Source organism: Grammomys surdaster, unplaced genomic scaffold (genome assembly GCF_004785775.1).
Source record: "Grammomys surdaster isolate TR1022 unplaced genomic scaffold, NIH_TR_1.0 150, whole genome shotgun sequence".
NCBI classification, from domain to species: Eukaryota; Metazoa; Chordata; class Mammalia; order Rodentia; family Muridae; genus Grammomys; species Grammomys surdaster.
The window spans coordinates 8,465,552-8,473,458 of NW_021604608.1; positions in this window are offsets into that span (position 1 = coordinate 8,465,552).

The window sequence follows — 7,907 nt, forward strand, 5'->3', positions numbered from 1 at the left end:
TCCTTTCCTTTCCTTTCCTTTCCTTTCCTTTCCTTTCCTTTCCTTTCTTTTCTTTTCTGTTTTTCAGGCTTTCAAGCACTCATGTTGTTATGCACATAAAGGGCAGAGGTGTAAAAGGCTATTCAATGTAGGACATGCTGGAATCGGATCTGTCTTCTCCTTGGATGTGAAGTGTCCACTTCATGTTTGCTTCTCTGGAGAGAGCAGCCTGCTGAACACAGATTGATGCTTCAGGATAAAAAATGGAATCTTTTCCAGGTAGGCTCTTACTGAGCAGGGGTATGGCCTTGGTTCCCAACAGCGAGGAAATCCACCTTCTAGCCGAAAGGAAGTGAACCAGAAACTCTTGAGTAGAGGGGGGTGCTGGCCCGAGCGGGTGTGCTGCTGAACCGCGAGCCTCCATCACTTATCTTGGCAGATAGGAAATTGGAATTTGGGAGGGAACTTTTACATCAGTCCCTCGGATCCAATAATACTTCTGCTCCCTGCTGAGGCCCTACTTATGCTGCTCTCTGTTTAGCGGCCTGCTAAAGGCCTCAGGGCTGGAACTGCAGTACTGGTACCCGCTGACTGTCCCTACTCAGCAGTTGGTGGTGGTTCCCTGACACCACTGGCCTTCCCGGGGACACTTAAGCAAACCAGAACAGTGTGACTTTGCCTCATTGACTGCAATGTCCCTGTACTACCCTCAGCTTAGTTTATGTGGAAGTCCTCATGTCCTGGTTCGGGTTTTTGTCAGCTTCACACCAGCCAGGGTCATGTGGAGGAGGGAACCTCAAATTGAGAAAATGCCTCCATCCGACTGCATTACAGGCAAGTCTATGGGACCATGTTCACAGTTAATGGTCGATGTGGGAGAGCCCTGTGCACCTCGGGCAGTGTCACCCCTGGGCAGTCGGTCCTAGATTGTATAAAAAGAGTAAACTGAGCCAGCCACAGAGATCAACTCAGTAAGCATTGTCCTTCCATGGTCTCTGCTTCAGTCTCTCCCTCCAAACTCCTGCCCTGACCTCTAGCTCTGCCTTCCTTCCTGATGGGCTGTGCTCAGAGGCGAAAGAACCTTTTCTTCGCCAAACTGAGTTGGGTCATGATGGTTATCACAATATAGAAAGCCAACCAGGACACCTAATATCTAGTATGTGGTCTTGAGGAGGTGAGGTCTGTCAGAGGTCATTAATTAGGTCATGAGGGTAGAGCTCTTACAATTGGCAGTACCTTTAAAACATACCACGAGTATACACAGGGGGTTGGGGGGGAAGGGGGAGGGGGAGGGGAGGGGGAGGGGGAGAGGGAGGGAGGGAGGGAGGGAGAGAGAGAGAGAGAGAGAGAGAGAGAGAGAGAGAGAGACTAGACTTCTTCACCCCAATTCTCTCCTATGAGGATATGAGAAGAAGCCAGCATGCCAGGAATGCAGCCCTCACCAGATCTGGGCTCTACCTCCCTCTGATCTTGGACTTTTCAGTCTCTGGATCTCTGAAGATGAACATCCATTGTTCAAGCTGCTCTGTCCATGGTCTGTGCCAAGTTTGTGGTATTGCAGCCGAGGAGAGACTGAGTAAGAACCCAGGCGCTTACTAAATAACAATGGGCGAGGCTTAATCTCTCTGTGCCTCTCTTTCCTTTTCTGCATAATGGGGATGTGAATCCTGTCAGGGTAGAGGTTCTCTGTAACGGATGATAAGCATCGTAGAGCAACCTCACGACTGTTTGCTGCTACTGTCCTAGTATGCTTTCTGATGATGTGATAAACACCATGACCAAAGGCAACCCGGGGAGAGAACGGCTTATTCTTTTATCTTACAGCTAACAGTCCATCATGAATGGAAGTCAGAGCAGCAACTCAAGGTCGGACTTGGGACCAGGAACTGAAGCAGAGGTCATGGAGGAGCACTGTTTCCTGGCTGGCTCCCCTATGGGTTTCTCACTTTACTTCCTTATATAACCCAGAAGCACCTACCTGCCCTGGGGTGGAACCACTCACAGGCTGGGCCCTCCCATATCAATCATTGATTAGGAAAATGCCCAGACAGACATGCCTAGAGGCTGACTTTATGGAGGCATTTGCCAATTCCTCAATCCTTCTTCCCAGATGTCCCTAGTTTATGTCAAGTTGGAAAAAACAAAAGCCTAACTAAGCAGCACACCTCCTGTGATTGAGATGCATGGGTTACACATGCTATACTACCTTATCAGAGGCTTAAACTTTAGTATGCAGAATACAGAGTTGCTTAAGAGGTGACCTGTGTTATAGTTGGCAAATCATGGCGAAAGCTGTGGTAGGTTGAAGAGAGTTGGAAACTCTGGGTCTCTGTTTCTATTCAGAGCTGTTCTGCTCCTAGCTGTTGAAGAGAACTGGAAACTCTGGTTCTCTGCTTCCATTCAGAGCTGTTCTTCTCCTAGCTCCTTGCTGCTGGTCTTTGTGGTAGCCAGTTGAATTGACTGGGGGTGATCTGCAATGCTAACCCATCAATCTCCTGATTCCCTGAGCTGCTCCCTTTCAGAAGCAAGCCGCCATGAAAGCTGCCATCTGACAGTGACATTCTGACACTGCAGGTGAACATCAACAGTCAGCTGCGGAGTGAGCTCGATGGGCAGTCCAACCCAGCCAATCCTGAGATGCCTTCAGCTATCCCAACATTCATTCTTACTACACGTTGATAAGAGTCCCCAGCCAGGGGATGGAGGGATGGCTCAACAGGTAAAGGTGCTTGCTGCCAAAGCTAATGACCTGAGTTCAATTCCTAGGACCCACATAATGAAGAATAAAACTAACTACAAAAGCTGTCATCTGACCCCTCACATACACTGCGACACATGACATGTATGATGGTTTGTATATACTCGTCCCAGAGAGTGGCACTATTAGAAGGTGTGGGCCTGTTGGAGTAGGTGTGTCACTGTGAGTGTGGGCTATAAGACCCTCACCCTAGCTGCCTGGAAGTCAGTATTCTGCTAGCAGCCTTCAGATGAAGATGCAGAACTCTCAGCTCTGCCTGACTGTATCTGCCTAGATGCTGCTATGCTCCAACCTTGAAGATAATGAACTGAACCTCTCAATCTATAAGCCAGCCTCAATCAAATGTTGCCCTTTATAAGACTTGCCTTGGTCATGGTGTCTGTTCACAGTAGTAAAACCCTAACTAAGACACCACGCCATGCATATGCCCCTTACCTCCCCACCCCCACGCACACACAAACACACACTAAATAAGTAAATGTAAAAATAAATTTAAAAGAAGTATTCCCAATCAGTCATCGAATGGCAAAAGATAGCAATGGTTTTAGTTTTTAAGCAATCAGTTTGGAGTAGATATGCAGCCACAGACAGTGGGAGTTGGTTTTAGGGAAGAGGTGATCTCCACAGAAGGAGGGGTTTAGGAATGGCTTGGCAGGATGGTGACAGAGGCTCTTAGGGGAAAGCCATCACACAGTGGGGGTGGGGAAGAATGAGTGAGCACCAGAGGCACCTGCACAAAGGAGGGCTGCTAGAGAGGAGGCTGGAGAGAGTCCAAGAAAGCAAAGGCCAGCAGGCTGTCACACCAAATCACTGTGGCTTTGGGATAAGCTCTTCTCATTGTCAGGAATCAAAACTCATTCCTGCCCTTTCGAGTGAAGGGGTTTTGTGGGAAGCAGCACTTGGACTTACGGATGGGAGGACAGGACTCTGGGGAGATTAGAAACTGCAGAAAGATTGGACCTCCCAGGAGGATGGGGTTGAAGGCTGTGTACTCTCTATGGTGCAGCCCCTCACATGCTCTGTGAAGGCCACAGTGTGATGTGTAGCCCCAGCTGCCAGATATCCTAACTTCCTCTCTGGTCTCTGCCACCTTCTTCGGGGAGAGGGGACCCATAAAGAGCAAATATGTCACAGCCTGATGTCTGCATTTGTGGTCTCCCCACCTGGACTCCTTTCTTAGACATCCACAGGACTCCCTGCTCCTCATTCGGGGCTTTGTCAACTCCTAACCCACATCAGATTCTCATCACCTGTTCAGTCTTCTTCCTAGATCATATGGCTTATATTATTCCTCTTTAAAAATATCTGCTTTCAAAAGGTTTGGCTGTGCATACCTTTAACCCCAGCACTCTGGAGGCTGAGGCAAGTGGATCTCTGTGAGTCTGAGGACAGCCTGGTCTACATAGTGAGTTTTGGGTCATCCAAGGTTATATAGAGAGACCCTGTCTGAAAAACAAAAATGTATGTATGTATTTATATATGTATGCATGTACGTATGCTTGTTTGTAGAAGATGGTTAGATGGCGCAGTGGGTAATGATATGTGCCACCAAGAATGACAATCTGAATTTGACCCACAGAACCCATCTGATAAAAGGAGAGAACAGACTCCCACAAGTTGTCTTCTGACCTCCACATGCAAGCTATGACATGTATGTGCCCACATACATATACACATAAATCATATACATATATACTCACATATGACATTAAAATGAACCTGCAAGGACTAGATGGACCTGGTTTTGGTTCTTAGCACCCACATCAGGCAACTCACAACTATCTGAAAGTCCAGGTCCAGGCATCTGATGCTCTCTTCTGACGTCCACAGGTATCTATGTGCGTAGGGTGCACATAAACCCACGCAGACCCACCTACATATGTCTAAATAAAGATAAGTAAAAATTTTAATATAGGTAAAAATATCTGTCTTTGGTCGCTTCCCCAGCAAGAAGAGCATGTTCCATGACGACTGCACAGCACCTGTCCAATGCTGGGAGCTCCTGGCACACGGTGGGTTCGCAAAATAAATAATGAGTGAACAAATACTCGAATCCCTGGCGGTAGTCCAGGGCTTAAGGTATCTTGTTACTCCTCAGCAGGAGGGATTTGTGGATCTTTGGTCTAATTCTCCTCAGTCCTTCACCGCTGTCTGCTATTCCCAGGCATTTCCTCCCTGTCTACTCCGTCTGCTCCGTGACAGCTTTTGTTTCCCAGCTTGTGCTGACTCACAGCCACCCCTCTCTCCCAGCAGCCTGCTGCAAGCTGCTACGGTCTTTCTTCATGCACCTGTCCAGCTCCTGCCTCCCCACCCTCACCCCAGCTTTCCAGGTGAAATCCCAGAAGCAGACTCCAATTAGATCGGCCCATTGTCAGGGGGCGAGGTGAAGAGGAGTTTTGACTTTTGGTTTTTGGCTATGTTCTGGGTCAGACTTCCTTGATGACTCAATTAGTTATGGTCACAGGCCCAGAACATCTAACCCAGGAGAAAACTATTATTTTGCTCCTCAGAGGTGCCTGGATATAGCAAGGTGGGGTCACGGGTTCTGAGGGGGACAGCTCCTTTGCACTGTAATGTTGGAAGGTGACCTAACCTTTAAGAGGTAGAGCTGGAGAGGGGGAGCTAGATCAGTTAGAACACAGAAGACATTATCACCTTCAAAGGGAGTCAAAACTGGTTTTGGTTTTTAAGTGGTAAATTCTGACACACAGATGATCCAAGTGGAAATTTAGGAAGGAAGAATTAATTTTTGAGAGAGTGGTGTGCTATTGCAAGATTAGGTTGGTCAAGAATACCAAGAAGTGGTCTCTCCCCACGTTCTGGCTTCTCAATCTACCACGTGATTCTTTCACATTCTCTCTTGCCATTGCTGCCTTCATCAGGAGACAAATTAATCATATTTTTTTTCTAATCTTAGGCTCTCAACCTTCAAAATGATAAGCTAGATAAACACTTTCCTTTATAAAGTTGACAGCTCGGGTTTTATTTTTTATTTTTTTGATATAGTAAAAGAAAATGGACTAATACAGCTATCTGAGGAGTGAAATGGCTTAGTGATGGATATCACTTAGAAATGGTATATACGAGACCCAGCCAAGAAGCCAGAGAGGAAACCTCGATAATGTCATGAACCATGTCAGGGATAGATGTGGTGAAGGGCGAGCTGAAGCGGTCTCAAACTGGAAGCTTTCTATCAGGTACGCAAGACTGTAGTCTGTCGAAAGCCTGGGTCTGCATATACTGGAAGTCACAGACACAGGGTTAAATGGGTGGTTATGGTTACATAGTGTACACCCCTGGTTCTCAACCTTCCTAAAACTGCAATCATTGAATACAGTTGTGGTGACCCTCAACCATACAAGTATTCCTGTTGCTGGTTCATAAGTATAATTTTGTTACTGTAATGAATTGTAACGTAGATATCTGTGTTTTACGATGGTCTTAAGCGAACCCTGTGAAAGGGTCATTCAACAATCCCAAAGGGGTACTGACCCACAGGTTGAGAAACACTGGCATACAAGGAAGTAAGCCAAGGGAGATATCTGGAAAGATCTTTGCAGAAAAGGCAGACAAAAGAAGAAAACCTCAAGGAGCGAGTGATCTAAACTGGAAATATTTGCAGGGTACGTAGCCTCGGAGAATCTTAGTACCCTTTCACAAGCTAAGCCTCTCTTCCTGCTCCAGTCCTCAGCAGCACGAGGTCGGGCGGCAGAGCCGGCACAGACCGCTCTGCCGAAAGCAGACCGGGAGCATCCTGCCTGCTCTCCCCACAGCCAGTAACTGCACTTCTTGGGGATTCACAGTGTTCTAAAAATACATCCGCCGGGCTGCAGTGCCACAATTAGTGGAGCTGCTGTCCCAGGAAACTCTCGTCACCATTTTGCTTAGATCAGAGAGCGGATTAACTTTGATGTCTGTCTGCACCCGGCGCAGGACACCACTGGCGGTCTGCGCCCTGCAAGCTTTCAATCTTCACATGCAGGGGAAGAAGGGAGAAGTGCCTGCCAGGAGCCCAAGCCAATTTTTTCCTTAGTGATTGAGATGAAAATATGCACCCTAGGGATCCTTACATATTTGACTTGCATCCTATCTTAGGCTCTCTCGCGGGCTTTCTCTCTCTCTCTTTTTGCACATATACCTTCCCCCAGACCCAAACTTCCTTCCGATTTCCCAAACATTAGCACAGCTATGGAGCCTCAAGGCCCTCATTCACGCCACGTGTTGGAGGCAATTGTGTTTATTTCTGTATCTGTGAGGGCTCCTGGTGGCGTGGACTGAAGCTGAAAAGCTGAGGTTCCGTTAGAGCTTACTTGGAGCACAGGAGCTGACCTGCAGCCTATAACACTGTAGGATCAGCCTGCAAGGGGGCACCGCCAGGAAAGCTCAAGGATTATGCGGAAAAGGGATCTGTAAATTAACCTCACCAGAACATCACCATGGAAGAAATCCGAATGAGTGTTAGAAGGTCATAGGTACATAAGGGAAGTGAAAACGGGCTCCTTGGGATGTGGTTCTTATCCTGGATGGCATTGCCAGGATAAAGGTGGTGGGTATTTAAACAGAAGGAGTGGAGAAAAGAGAGACTCAGGGGCCCTATAAAATAACCACCACGGAAGTCCATTCACCGCACTTCCAACCTAAGGCCTTGCCCATCCCCCAAAGGGAAAAAGGTTTTACTTTCTTTCCCAGGCTTGGTCTTCTGTTCTCTGATGTTCAATTCTTTGTTCATCCTGGAGAATGAATTCTGAAAGTCCCTAGACAATGACCAACAACACCTTTGTTATGTTTCTTGGGGTCTTTCTTCTGGGATTTGAACCTGTGAGTAGGGGAAGCAAGGCCTGCAGATGAACACTTTGATCTTTACTGCTAAGCGGAGAACCAGGATGAAAGCTTAAGCCAAGACATGGGGCAAATCAGACCCCAAGGAAGGTTCCGGGTGGGGGAGGGTGGGCTTGCCCACCTGGGAAAGGAAGGTCTCGGTTCCATAACTCCCTCATCCTACACCCAGCTCTTGGATTCCTGAGCCAGGAGAAGCTAACTATAGGCACCTAGGGGTGGACTGTCTAGGGATAGGAAGGCTTGCTTAGCCTTGTCTGTCTTTCTTGAGCTAGACAGCTCCGTGTGTGTGTGTGTGTGTGTGTGTGTGTGTGTGTGTGTGTGTGTGTGTGTG